A 15,024-nucleotide genomic window follows, 5' to 3' on the forward strand; every position below is an offset into this window, starting at 1 on the left:
GAAATTAAGATGAAGACAGTGCTGATGATGGACTTGTTGTGATTAGGTGATTAGAGTTTTTTTGTAGTAAAAGTTGCAAAACAAAGAAAGACACACAGGAATAAAAGTGAATAAGTACGGAAAAAAAGGAAGTAATTTTCAGGCCTCGGTGTCAGGGAAGTAGAGCTCGTCCTCAAAGTCTATGAATTGAGAAGGGAGTAGGTCTGGTGACAGAGAAGAACTTCCGTCAGCGTCACCTAAGTCGATGTCCTCTTCTTCCTGCGTGCATTATTTAATATTTATTTATTTTGAAGCTTATAAAGCGTGCGGCTACCCCCAACGGGGGTGTCCCGGCGCTGCCACGTATTATGTAATCGATTGGTATGAAGTGCTGATTCATCTTGATTATTGTTAACCTCTTCACATTTCTTTTTGAAGTTACAATGGCACCAGCAGCACTGAAAACACGTTCAGAAGACACGCTTGCGAGTGGGCAAGACAAATAATTTAGAGCCAGGTTGCTGATCAGTCACCATCCAGACCTTTTCCTATACCAATACACCAATGGGTTCTCATTAAGACAGATCTCTGTTGGGTCATCCAGATAGGCCTGCACCACCGACTCAAGGTTCTCCAGGGTTGCTCCACTTTGCGTAAAATCTGTGGCCTTTGCAGCAGTGGACCGAGCAAACCCATGCTGAGTTAGCCAATCCGCTTCCGACAATATTTTTTTGGGGCCTGGTGCAGGTGAGGATGATGATGACACGGTTGCTGGTCTTGTTAATGGCTGTGAGGGAAAGTGACTCCCTTCGGCCATGGATTCAGAAGTGGAACTTGACACCGGATGGCCTGCTGATTCAGTTGTACTTGTGCTGTCTCCGTGCAATTTCATCCGCTCTTTTTCGAACCGAGTCGCTGACAAAGCGAGCCAATGTTTGTACTTTGAAACATCTGCTTCATCAAAAGGAATGAATGCTTTGCTGGCCACTGCCTTTTTGTCCGGTTGATCCAGAATAGTGGCACAAATGTAATGTTGTTCTGTATGTATGTTTTGAAGCCTTTCATTGTGAAGTAGGCGCCTTAATAACTTCTCCGCCAAACCATAGGCTTCTCACTTTTCAGCATGATCTCTGAACGTTGAAGACACCTCCTTCAGTTGGTGCTCTAGCATGACCAACAATGGGATAGCTTTGCCCAAAGAACAGTCCTCCCGTCTGACTTCACGCGTGAAGTCCTCAAAAGGACGAAGCATGTTTGCCATTCCTCCAACTCTAGCCTCATTTCTTTCTGAGTAGAACCCAGTTTATAGACATACTCATTTATTACCCCCCACTGCTCAGACAGACGCTCAAGCATGTAAAAGGTTGAGTTCCAACGTGTTGCCACCTCCTGGATTAGTCCTTTGACTGTCAGTTTACGTTCATGTTGAATGCTCCTCAGCTGCTTCCGGGCCTTAAAAGAATCGCTGAAATGTGTGCAGATTCTTCGGCAGATGGTCAGTAATTTGATGACTGGCTCTTCTTTTTTCAAGAATTCTTGCACCACGATGTTAATACTGTGCGCCAAACACGGCACTCTGAAATATCCACCATCAGTCATGGCCCTAACTATATTACTGCCATTATCCGTGGAAACATAACCAACTATGCGATTTCTTGGATGCAGCCATTCATAGACCTTCCTGTTCAACTCCTCCAAAAGGTTAGCTGCAGTGTGAGATTCCTCCATGGCAAACATGCCTACTGTTGCATGTTTGCGAGTAGCATGAAAAACTGTGTCCGTGTCAATACCTGCTTTTTCTAACTGTTTGACCCCTGCAAAAGAAACCCAGTGTGCAGTGATGCACATGTAATCAAGGGCTTGGCAACTGGTCCACATGTCTGTTGTCATGTGGATAGTGTGAACAGCACTCTTCAGAATAGCTGCGCCAATCACCTCCAGCACATCTTGATATAGTGCTGGAACAGCAACCCTGGCAAAATAGGACCGACTAGGAACCTTCCATTTAGGGCAGACTGTTGCCACAAATTCAAGAGTCAAGTCAAGTCAAGTCAAGATTTGTATAGCGCACTACTCACCCAGAGGGTCTCAAGGCGCTTGAGGGGGGGTGGGAGTGTTCGCTACTTCTGAAGGAGAGGTGGTTCTGTGTAAGGCGGAGGTGGGTGGGGAGAGAGTTCCAGGTCTTGGCCGCTAAGTAGGAGAAAGATCTTCCTCCCATGGTAGCTCTTCGGATGTGTAGAATCGCGGCGAGGGCTTGATTGGATGATCGGAGTTGGCAGGTGGGGGTGTAAAAGGTCAGGCGCGTGTTGAGGTATTTGGGTCCTAGGTCGTAGAGAGCTTTGTGTGCGTGGGTGAGGAGACGGAATGTTATTCTCTTGTTTACGGGGAGCCAGTGGAGGTCTCTTTGGTGATCGGATATGTGGTTGTGGCGGGGTATGTCTAGGATGAGTCGGGCGGAGGCGTTCTGAATTCGTTGGAGTTTTTTCTGTAATTTGGCTGTGGTTCCGGCGTGGAGGGTGTTTCAGTAGTCCAGTCGGCTTGTGACAAGTGCTTGGGTGACTGTCTTTCTTGTTTCGGTGGGGATCCAGCGGAGAATCTTTCTGAGCATACGTAATATGTTAAAGCATGATGATGAGACGGCATTGTCTTGTCTGGTCATTGAGAGGGAGGAGTCTAGGATGAATCCCAGGTTACGAGCATGGTCCGTTGGTTTGGGTGCGCTGCCCAGTGCCGGTGGCCACCACGAGTCGTCCCATGCGGAGGGGGATGATCCTAGGATGAGGACTTCCGTCTTGTCAGAATTCAGTTTTAAGCGGCTGTTCTTCATCCATTCGGCTACGTCTTTTATCCCTTCGTGTAGGTTGGTTTTGGCGGTGTTTGGATCTTTGGTGAGGGAGAGGATCAGCTGTGTGTCGTCAGCGTAGGAGATGATGTTGAGGTTGTACTGGCGTGCGATGGGTGCGAGGGGGCTCATGTAGACGTTGAAGAGGGTGGGGCTGAGCGAAGATCCTTGTGGAACGCCGCATATGACTTCGGAGGCCTCTGATCTGAAAGGGGCTCTGATCTGAAAGGGGGGAGGCGGACTCTCTGGGTTCTTCCGGCGAGGAACGAGATGATCCAATCCAATGCTTTTCCTTGTATCCCGGCGTTGCTGAGGCGTTGTACTAGGGTGCTATTACAGACCGTGTCAAACACTGCGGATAGGTCCAGGAGGATGAGGGCAGCTGTTTCCCCGTTGTCTAATAGTGTTCGGATGTCGTCAATGGCTGCGATGAGGGCGGTCTTGGTGCTGTGTTTGGCTCGGAATCCAGACTGTGAGGGGTCAAGGGAGTCGTCGGACTCGAGGAAGGCGGCGAGCTGACTGTTGACGGCCTTCTCTATGACTTTGGCAGGGAAAGGGAGGAGAGAGATGGGGCGGTAGTTCTTAAGTTCGGTGGGGTCTGCTGTAGGTTTCTTCAGGAGGGCACTAAGTTCGGCATGTTTCCAGCTTTCCGGGAAGGTAGCGGTGTTGAGAGAGCAGTTGATGATATCTCGGAGATGGGGTGCTATGATGGAGTCGGCCTTGTTGAAGATGTGGTGGGGGCATGGGTCGGTTGGTGATCCGGAGTGAATGGAGTTCATCAGGCGGATGGTGTCTTTGGTGCTGATCGGGTTCCAGGAGCAAAGGGTGGTGGTGGGGGGCTTTAGTTTGGTGGTAAGGGGGTGGTCTGGTCGCCGAAGCTGTTATGTATGTCAGCGATTTTGCTGTGGAAGAATGAGGCTAGAGAGTCGCAGAGGTCTTGAGAGGGGGTGATGTCGTTGGAGACGGCGCTGGGATTGGTAAACTCTTTGACGATGCTGAAGAGTTCCTTACTGTTGTGGGCGTTGTTGTCGATTCGATCCTTGAATGCTGATTTCTTGGAGGATCGGACCAGCTGGTGGTGTTTGCGGGTGGCGTCCTTGAGGGCGGACATGTTGTCTGTGGTTGGGTTTTTTCGCCAGGTTTTCTCGAGGGTGCAGCAGTTCTTTTTGGAGTTCTTGAGGTTGTCATTGAACCAGGAGGCTTTTTTGCTACCTTTGTTGTTGTGATGGTTTTTCAGGGGTGCTAATTTGTCAGCGGAGTGGGTGATCCATTGTGCGAGATTGATGGATGCTTAATTAGGGTCCGATGATTTGGCGGGAGGGTTTTCGTTTAGAGATGTGGTGAGCTGGTCGGTGGTAATTTTGTTCCAGTTTCTGCGGGGGACTTGTTGTGGGTGATGGTGGGTCAAGGTCTTTCTAAAGTGGATGCAGCTGTGGTCTGTCCAGTGGAGTCCTGTGGCTTGATTGAAGGAAACGTGCTTGCTGGAGGAGAAGATTGGGTCGAGCGTGTGTCCGGCGTGGTGTGTGGGGGTGTTTACCAGTTGTTTGAGTCGGAGATTAGCGAGGTTGTCCAGAAGGGTGGTGGTGTTGCTGTCGTTGTTCTTCTCCAGGTGGAAGTTGAGGTCCCCTAGAAGAATGTAGTCCTCGGAGGGGAGGGCGTGTGGACTGATAAAGTCGGTGATGTCTTCGCTGAATTGTGCGCGGGGTTCTGGTGGTCTGTATATGAGAGTGCCTCTAAGTGTGGTCTTGGGGTTGGTGTGTATCTGGAAGTGAAGGTGTTCGATGACTGTGAGGGTGTCGTCTGAGCTGGTCGTGATGCGGATGGTGTTCTTGTGGACGATGGCGAGGCCTCCTCCTGTTTGGTTGATGCGGTCCTTTCGGATGATCTTGTACCCGTTCGGGATGGCTATGGCGATGTCGGGCGCTGATGAGGTGTTCATCCAGGTTTCTGTGAGAAAGGCGACGTCCGGTGATGTGGTGTCGAGTAGGTTCCATAGTTCAATGGCGTGTTTGTGGACAGAGCGCGTGTTGAGCAGGATGCACTTCAGGTGGTTGTTGTTTGGGCTCTGTTTGGTGGTAGTGGTTGCAGTGTGGGTCCTGATGCAGCAGAACTTGCAGGATTGGCAGGTGAAGGGTCAATGGGTGCGTCCTGGGGCAGCTTGGTGGCAGTTGGGGAGTCGGCCGGTGTTAAGTGCAGAGAGGGTTGCGGCGTCGTATGTTAGAAAACCCACCCCTTCCACGAAAGAGAAAGGGAGAAGGTCCAGCGCTAGCATTTTAGCCAGCTTTGCGTTATACAGACGTACCGTTGGGTGGTTGCGTTCAAATGGCGCATCCGACATAAACAGGCTGCTAATGGTGGACTGGACCGTTTTAAGTGATGATGATGATGATGCAGACTTCACACCAGTTAGGCTCATTGATTTAGCTTTTTGCATTGGTGTTTGTCCCAGACTCTTAGTGTGCCTCATACATGTTGCAGGGGTAGAGGGTATGGGCGCTACCACTGCAGTGCTGCTGCCAGGGGTACTGGGTGTACCAGAAAAATGTCAGTCGGTTCTTGACTTCCACCCTGCACAATCAGCCCCTCGTCAGCATAAGATGCAATGTCAATGGATACATTTGGATCAGTTCTACTTTGGGCGTCCTGGATCGCACTTAGGTGCGCATACCACTGGATTGGGTGGTGTTTTTTGAGATGACCTCTCTGGCCTCCGGTACCATAGTTGGTAGCAAGCTTACCCCGCCTAACTGATACTTTACAAATCGAACAAATGGCCATGTTTTCCGCCTTTTGGCTAACAGTAAAGAAGTCCCAAACTGGGGACTGGAAATGTCTGCTGGTGATGGAGGTGCTACTTTGACTTGCAATGCCAGATGAAGTGGAGGATGGGCGTGGCTGAATTTGTTTCTGTTGTTCACTTACAGCACCACTACTTGAGGTAATGGAGGTCGAGCTGGATGGAGGTCCCTGCTGGCCCTTCTGACTAAAAAATATGGAAGCTGTAGGTCGTTTTGGTGTTGTAGTTAACTGCGTTGGTGGTGGTACCAGTGCCACGCCGCCCACATCCCGCTCAGCAGCCATTCGGGATAGGGTGAAAATGTCAGTCTGCTGCATGTCCGCAGGGGCTGGAGTGATGTCTGTGATGACTGGGTCGTCGTCAGACTGTTCATCAGCAGCAGAAGACACCACTTCTTGTTCGTTGTCATCACCCATAAGTTGAAGCCTTGCGGGAACCTTCCTTTTAGGCTTAGCTACCTTTGTCGGCTCATGGCGTGCCTCACTCTCAGACTGCATTAGTGGGTTCCAATCAGGATCAAGGTCATCAGAATGAAGGGGGCTTGAAGAAGAACTTGTAGTAGTAGTAGCCCTCCTTGACCTTTTTCTTGCTGGGGTGTGGAAGATAATGGATCAACATCAGGAGGAGTGGCTTCCTCGCATGATACCTCCGCTTCAATCTCGATTTCCTGATGTGCCCCTACTTCTGGAGGAACAAGCATTGTGGGCAGTTGTGCCGCTCCATGCGCCTCTAGTTGTGCCTCTCGATGCCCCTCTCGATGAGCCTCTCGATGCGCCTCTCCTTGCGCCTCTCCTTGCGCATGTACTTGCGCATGTACTTGCGCCTCTCCTTGAGCATGTACTTGCGCCTCTCCTTGCCCATGTACTTGCACTTGTACTAGTTGCACCTGTGGTTGTCGTTGCGGCTCTGGTTGTTGAACACTCGTCAGCTGAGTTACACCCGGCGTTGATTGGATGTTACTTTCTTGTGATGAGCCAACATCACTGGTCGATGGTGATTGAACAACCAAAGTGGCTGCCGCAGCAGCACTCATGGTCTTGGACCTAACTTGGCGTGGTGGCACTGAGCCCAATGAAGCGGAGGTGCTGCTTCCAGCTTGGTCCCCGACGGACACCGCTGCTGCTTCAGGCGTGGTTTTTTTTCTCCAAAAAAAGGTGTCGGTGGGCACACTAGTCTCCTTGGTAGGTGGTGCCACTTGCTTCTTCTGCTCCTTCTTACTGGCAGTGGCACTGGCAACTTTTTTCGCTACGGCCACCTTTATTTGGGGCCATCTTCTTCAGATGTCAGAACAGCAGGCCGCAGTTGCACGAGTTGCAGAGTTGTCTTGTCTGTGGCCACACGTGACGTTGTGCTGCACACACCGCTGCAGGACTTCTTCCTGGCACTGGTGGTTCTCTTGAGCACCTAAAAGCAATGGAAGCCAGAGGAACATCAGTTAAACACCCCAAAAAGTCGAAAAACACACAAAAATCACCACAATCCAATGCCATCCATCCCCTCAATGATGTATAAATTCAAGACACCCCACAGAAAGACTTGGCCCATGCACCACTCACTACCACTGGGCCTAAAGGATGAAAGCAAGGCAACCTGGGTGCAGGCCTGAGCTCACTGGCTGGCTTCAAAATGGCCCCTTGACCCCCACCACATGTCCAGGCCCTGCCTGGACCAGGCCTCAAAATGGCCCCCACCCACATGGCCAGGCCCCAACAACACCCCAAAAAGTCGAAAAACACACAAAAATCACCCCAATCCAATGCCATCCATGCCCTCAATGGTGTTTAAAATCAAGACACCCCACAGACAGACTTGGTCCATGCACCACTCAGTACCCCTGGGCATAAAATGGATGAAAGCAAAGCAAACTGGGTGCAGGCCTGAGCACACTGCCTGGCTTCAAAATGGCCCCTTGACCCCCACCACATGGCCAGGCCCTGCCTGGACCAAGCCTCAAAATGGCCCCCACCCACATGGCCAGGCCCCAACAACACCCCAAAAAGTCGAAAAACACACAAAAATCACCACAATCCAATGCCACCCATGCCCTCAAGGATGTTTCAATTCAAGAAACCCTACAGAAAGACTAGATCCATGCACCACTGAGTACCCCTGGGCATAATGGATGAAAGCAAAGCAAACTGGGTGCAGGCCTGATCACACTGGCTGGCTTCAAAATGGCCCCTTGACCCCCACCACATGGCCAGGCCCTGCCTGGACCAGGCCTCAAAATGGCCCCCACCCACATGGCCAGGCCACAGCAACATCCCAAAAAGTCGAAAACACACAAAAATCATCCCAATCCAATGCCATCCATGCCCTCAATGGTGTTTAAAATCAAGACACCCCACAGAGAGACTTGGTCCATGCACTACTCAGTACCCCTGGGCATAAAATGGATGAAAGCAAAGCAAACTGGGTGCAGGCCTGAGCACACTGGCTGGCTTCAAAATGGCCCCTTGACCCCCACCACATGGCCAGGCCCTGCCTGGACCAGGCCTCAAAATGGCCCCCACCCACATGGCCAGGCCCCAACAACACCCCAAAAAGTCGAAAAACACACAAAAATTACCACAATCCCATGCCATCAATGCCCTCAAGGATGTTTCAATTCAAGACACCCCACAGAAAGACTAGGTCCCTGCACCACTGAGTACCCCTGGGCATAATGGATGAAAGCAAAGCAACCTGGGTGCAGGCCTGAGCACACTGGCTGGCTTCAAAATGGCCCCTTGATCCCCACCACATGGCCAGGCCCTGCCTGGACCAGGCCTCAAAATGGCAGCCACCCACATGGCCAGGCCCCAACAACACCCCAAAAAGTCGAAAAACACACCAAAATCACCCCAATCCAAAGCAATCCATGCCCTCAATGGTGTTTAAAATCAAGACACCCCACAGAAAGACTTGGTCCATGCACCACTCAGTACCCCTGGGCATAAAATGGATGAAACAAAGCGAACTGGGTGCAGGCCTGAGCACACTGGCTGGCTTCAAAATGGCCCCTTGACCCCCACCACATGGCCAGCCCCTGCCTGGACCAGGCCTCAAAATGGCCCCCACCCACATGGCCAGGCCCCAACAACACCCCAAAAAGTTTAAAAAAAACACAAACATTACCCCAATCCAATGTCATCCATGCCCTCAATGGTGTTTAAAATCAAGACACCCCACAGAAAGACTTGGTCCATGCACCACTCAGTACCCCTGGGCATAAAATGGATGAAAGAAAAGCAAACTGGATGCAGGCCTGAGCACACTGCCTGGCTTCAAAATGGCCCCTTGACCCCCACCACATGGCCAGGCCCTGCCTTGACCAGGCCTCAAAATGGCCCCCACCCACATGGCCAGGCCCCAACAACACCCCAAAAAGTCGAAAAACACACAATAATCACCACAATCCAATGCCATCCATGCCCTCAAGGATGTTTCAATTCAAGACACCCCACAGAAAGACTAGGTCCATGCACCACTGAGTACCCCTGGGCATAATGGATGAAAGCAAAGCAAACTGGGTGCAGGCCTGAGCACACTGGCTGGCTTCAAAATGGCCCCTTGACCCCCACCACATGGCCAGGCCCTGCCTGGACCAGGCCTCAAAATGGCCCCCACCCACATGGCCAGGCCCCAACAACACCCCAAAATGTCGAAAAACACACAAAAGTCACCCCAATCCAATGCCATCCATGCCCTCAATGGTGTTTAAAATCAAGACACCCCACAGAAAGACTTGGTCCATGCACCACTCAGTCCCCTGGGCATAAAATGGATGAAAGCAAAGCAAACTGGGTGCAGGCCTGAGCACACAGGCTGGCTTCAAAATGGCCCCTTGACCCCCACCACATGGCCAGGCCCTGCCTGGACCAGGCCTCAAAATGGCCCCCACCCAAATGGCCAGGCCCCAACAACACCCCAAAAAGTCGAAAAACACACAAAAATCACCACAATCCAATGCTATCCATGCCCTCAAGGATGTTTCAATTCAAGACACCCCACAGAAAGACTAGGTCCATGCACCACTCACTGCACCTGGGCCTACTGGCTAGTGAGGCTTTACAGGCACCCCAAAATTAAAAACTAAATCAACATATAACAGCTAAAATTCCATGACATAAATGAGAATTAAGTTAAAAAACAAATCACAGAAAAAGTTGTATCATGCACCCATGACTAACCCTGGGCCTACTGGATACTGTGGGTACCCACAGTCCACAATATAGTTTTTTTACAGTTGTGAAAACGTTTTAAAATTGTAGTTGCAGCAACTGCAATGCCCCAAACAAACAACACCAACTTACTTGTAAAATCTCAAATCCAAACGTGATCCAAACTCCAAAATCCCAAAAGTCCTCAAATACAAATATCCAGCAGCAGCCACAAAAAGTAATCCTTCCAGCTCCAAATCCCAATCAAAAGTGACCAGGACATGGACAAAGCACTGGGAGGAGCCTGCTGGTCAGGAACAGGAAGTTGGAGACTCGGGGACACTTCCTTCATCCCACCCCTCCCCCCCCCAAAAAATGGACTCCTTGCACCAAAAAGTGCTGCCAAATGTCAATCTGAGGAGTTATTCTGATCAAAATCAACATTTTCAGAAGGTTTATGCTGCCTGCGGTGGATTTCTTGTGCAGAATTGCAATTTTTGCAATTTCGGGAACGCAAGCTGTTCAAATCTCCCGCCGTAAGTCAGCTGCGCGCCACATCTACCTGTTCGGCACTGTTTACTCCCGCAATGCGTGATCGCGGGCCTTTATGACGTGCTCGCGTTGTCAAACTCTCGCTGTGCAAGATGGCAAGCCGCGATGACGTAATTGCGTTTGAAAAACGCAATCACGCAGCAAGATCGAAAATAGTGCAGCACACGCAAACTGGGAGAAAAACAACTCGGCGGACTCAGGATCACAGTAAGTCAACGCCGCACGCGCGATATTGTATTTTTCAATCGCGACCAAGCAAAATAATTTGTAGCTTGCAAATTTGGGGATTTTTGGGCAATTTCGTGCAATTCGAGGATTGTGAAATTGCCAAAAATCTGCAAATTTGCCCGCGAAACGGATTTTACGCCCATAATAATTTGCAGTGTGTTCATGCGATAAGAGTCTGCATTTGTCATGTGTGTAGAAATATGCACGTATTTGTAACCTTGTACACTATTAAGTTGACATGATTTTTGGGCCTCGAGAGCTGTTTCAGTACCAGCTCACATTTAAAGTCTAACATATATTTCGTAACAACCTTCAATGAAGAATTTGTTTGTTTGCATTTTTTTCTACTGCAGGTGCGGACAAAGGCTCATTAGTTAGAAAAGAAGGGTTTTCTTTTAGTTAGTAAACTCTACAATTAGTGGTAAAGTCACCCACACTGACACTATTTTCACCTGTTACAGTGATCAGGCAAGTCTATTTAGCTACTTAAACATCCCCCATAAGCCGACCAAACAGCATGAGGTAACAGGAAATATTTTTTTAACTAGGAAAAATGGGTATCATGTACCTATAGCACAAGCAAGGGATGACTATTTTACTATGTGTATCCGTGGGGTTCCCTCCAGCATTGCTGGTCTCCCAGTTTAGAGCCTTGATAGAGAAACTAAGGTAGGCACTGACCCATCCCAAGCGTGCTAACAGGCCAAAAGTCAGAGGCTGGTTTGATCCAGCATGCTGACTCTGGATCAATACACAACAAACAATTCAGAGGGTCTCTGAATGTCACCTATAACTATGATGACATGCGTGCGTGTAGTACACCAAACTGAACCTACACAGGAAGTCCTACCTTAAAGGACGGAATCCCATCACTCACCGAAGTGACATGCTTCATAATCTGGGATCTCCTTCCGGCTGCAAATCCTAGTACAGCCGAGGGCTACAACTCCCTCACTATGAGGGAGAAGCACAAGGATGTTTTTATGGATGATATCCCTATTTTAGGACTACTAAATCCAGAGTGAAGAGCTGTTGATGTTATAAGTAAGTGATGAATGCAGTGCAAATTGAAGCAAAAGTGTGCAAGTGTTAACTAAAACGAACTATCAGGAGACAAAAAAATTCTTTAATGGTTGTCTCTTGATGTCAGGATTAAAAACAGTGCATGTCAAGCAGTTTAACATAATAACTGCAACTGTGGTATACATGTTTCGGCTCTCATGACCCTACAAGTGTCTAGCCTTCTTCAGGACCTAGATATGAAATGCTACTGCATTATATATGATCAAGTCAACGGTGTAGAGAAAGTTGAGGGACATCAGTTAATCAGATGTTAGTGAGATTCATACATCAATCATTTAATCACACCAACTATGCAGATGTCCATAGGAAACTTACCCGTCACTGGCGAGTAAGGAACAACACCTCACCTGGCGACAGCTCAGGACGTGGGGCACCGCTCTGAAAAAAAAGGTTATCAAACTATGAAGAACTCAGATTCAATTAAAGTGATCTGATTAAATCCAAATTAAGAAAAACAACAGATCGCATTGTATGCTCTGTTGATGTCAACAACTAGCGACTAATAGAAAGGCTTTGTTTACAAAAATACAGTATATCAACCATGTCGACAGACTCAGAATGTATAATTGGCAAAGTCAGTGAGTCAATTAAAATCCTAGTAACGGTACAACCTATATATCACGTATGTAGCAGTCCAATATTCAATAGCATGCAATGTCAAGATCTACATTAGCTTATCTCAGCAAAGGGAATAGCATCGACAATGTCTCAATTCCACCAATCCGGTCACACTCATGCAGCTCAACTTAGGCCAGTGTAAAGAATGCCTATAGACATAGCATGAAAACCACATAGGTCCCAATCAAATCAATGATACACCACACTCGTATATGACCTAATCTCACAAGAAAGGATTTTCATATCAGTCCTGTATTTCGTCCAGACAGCACAAGTTTATTTTGCTGCGTTTTCGCATGAACCTTGATGCTAGGTTTCCCAGAGAATCAATACAAGCATGCAGACCTGATATTATGTGCGTGTGATAATCAGTCACCCCAGTCAGATCTCCATCTTAAACTGTTTTGTAAATGTTATCAAATAGAAAGAGAGACTTTTATTCTCCCAATCTTAAGGCACTGTCATTTTATTCGCTGCAGGGTGGCATTGTACTTTTTAAAGTCCCTCTCAGACCCTTTTGTCTGCATTTCTGTAGCCACATTCCTGTGTGCCTTGTTGAGAAATAGAAAGACCCATGGTAGCCCGAGAAGTTAATCAACTAACTAATTTACTTATGATTTTATTATGTGTAAACGAGGCATCCTGGGCACATCCAAATATTAGCTTTATTATGACCTGAATGTCTTATCGGATGTATAATAGTGTTTGTATTTTATGTTATATATTATGTGTTGGTAATGAATTTGTGCGTTTATGATCTCTAATAAGTGATTGAATAAAGATGTTTTTTTTTTAAAGAGTTTGCTGAGGTCGGCTGACAATTTTTTAAGAGGGCACGGACGTCCGTGTGTTTACACATATATAGAAAAGTGGCGTTTGCTATAGAGGCATTGATGATGGTCATGGGTTTAAGGCTGATTTGTGCCCACTTAGGGTGAAGATGTGATGGAGGCATGGGTCGTGGGGGCCTCTGAATATATTGTCTTCGTGTTGGAAGATGTGTCCTGCTGGGTAAGTTGACTCCGGTCAGTTATCTGGGCGACTGTCGTGGTGGTGGTGGGGTAGTGGGTGAAGTCAGGCAGTTTGGACAGAGGGTTGAAGTGGAAGTCAGCAAGCTCTTCTGAAGGGGTGATATTGTTTGCTGCGGCTGGGGGGGTTGGAGAATTCTTGCCAGCCATACTTGCAGCACTTCCAAATAAACAATGCAAAAACAAATGGTTTTAAAGTGTGCATAAAGCATACTCTAAAAGTATTAGATTTTGCATTATGTATTTAGAATGAAACACCTGGTGGTCAGTCCGGCCCGTGGAGCAACTGGTGCTTGTACACATATAACTTAAACTGTAAAACCACTTTTTGCACTATTTTGAGATTGAACAATGTTTATAAATGCACACAAAAATGTCACCCCTCACAAAAAGCATAGGGGATGTTTGACAGCGTTTCTTAGAAAACACACAAAAATGCTTACAGAAGAAAAACATGTTATTGTTAATTCTCTGTCTAAACCATTTCAAGTTGTATGGGGGTGCTGCAGCATCTCCTGCACTGGTTTCAGCGCCACTGCCCCCAAGCTCTAAGTGATGCTCTCCTGAGAAGTCTTTATGGAGGGGTTCTTGGATTTCACGGGCACTGTCCAGACCGAGATTGGTCCACGCGCTGAGGGTCAGGAAGGCACCAGAGTCTTAAGAACGAATCATTCTGGTTTCTTTCATCCGGGACGTGGACCCTGGTAAAAGAGCTAAGGGTTACCAACCATGGGCCACAGTCTAACTTAATTTCACCCTGTGACCCCTCCAGGAGTGGACAGAGTGTGGGAGAAACAAAAGCTGGAGACCCTTTCCTCCAGACCCTATCTTGGACAGCTCTGGTAGTTTTCAGCTCTTTATGGAGAGCGTGTCAGACAGACCTGTCTGCCTTCCTAGAAGTCCGCATGGAGGAGGCAGCGAGGCTCCAGAAGTAATTCCGAGCAGCGTTTCCAGGCAATTAAAGAAAGGTTAAAGATGGCCGCTGAAGAGCTAATTACACGGCAATCCAGCCCTGTGCCCAACTCCCACATAACGAGAAGTAATAACGTCTGTTGCGTCTGTCATCTCCTCTCTCCCTGAATTATTATATCTCTGATTTATCTGTTTCTTGTCTGTTCCGGGGAGTTTTTGGTGGAAAGAACCGCATTCGGAAACGATTCGTCTCCTAACCTCCTCTTTCCCATCCTCCCTGACTTCCATAATTACTGTTCCCTCACCTCTGCCCTTTTCTATGTCTCGACCATTTTCCCATCAGCCCCCGCGCGTCACTCTTCTCTATCTCTCTAACTGCCTAGTCCTGGCGGTATTTTGGGAACTTCGTGTGACTGGTGAGTTTAGAAAGAATGAATTGGCTGGGAGTCCTAGTGTTTGCAACTGCTACAGGAATGCACTTTCGTAGCCTCTGATTGGCCGGTACATCCCAATTCTCCGAAAGTGTGCAAGCTGTGACCCTCCTTTGTATGACCTCAGCAAGATTGTGTTTCTATGTTGAGGTCAAGAGGGTCAGCCTTAAAGCATGTTCCAGAATGTGGTATTTTCGGGGCCAGCCGCGACTTGTACGTGTTTTCCTGTCCCTGATGTAGTGACGTGGAGTTAGCATTCTAGTGTGCCAAGTGTGTATGTGTTACACTGTATACCCACCCACCACAGACGTCACTCGTCAGGTGACGCTAAGATAATAAAAGAGGCGGAGCGCACGTGCTCTGGGCCAGTTGTAACACATCACCACTGTGTCCTGTGTGTCCATCATTCCCA

The 15,024-nt window shown here is 48.3% G+C and overlaps 1 protein-coding gene across 12 annotated transcripts in view; it reads right to left on the reverse strand.

Moving 5' to 3' along the window:
• METTL27 (methyltransferase like 27) overlaps positions 1–15,024 on the reverse strand; it is a 597,353-nt gene that overhangs the window by 313,332 nt on the left and 268,997 nt on the right. For 9 of the 12 annotated variants that reach the window (XM_078679530.1, XM_078679523.1, XM_078679519.1 and 6 more), the window contains one exon: positions 11,939–12,001. The gene's annotated coding sequence lies outside the window, so the exon portion shown is untranslated. The remainder of the gene's footprint in view (positions 1–11,938; positions 12,002–15,024) is intronic. The other 3 variants (XM_078679520.1, XM_078679522.1, XM_078679516.1) reach the window with 1 other exon arrangement.

This window comes from Lissotriton helveticus, chromosome 3_1, assembly GCF_964261635.1.
Source record: "Lissotriton helveticus chromosome 3_1, aLisHel1.1, whole genome shotgun sequence".
Classification (NCBI taxonomy): Eukaryota; Metazoa; Chordata; class Amphibia; order Caudata; family Salamandridae; genus Lissotriton; species Lissotriton helveticus.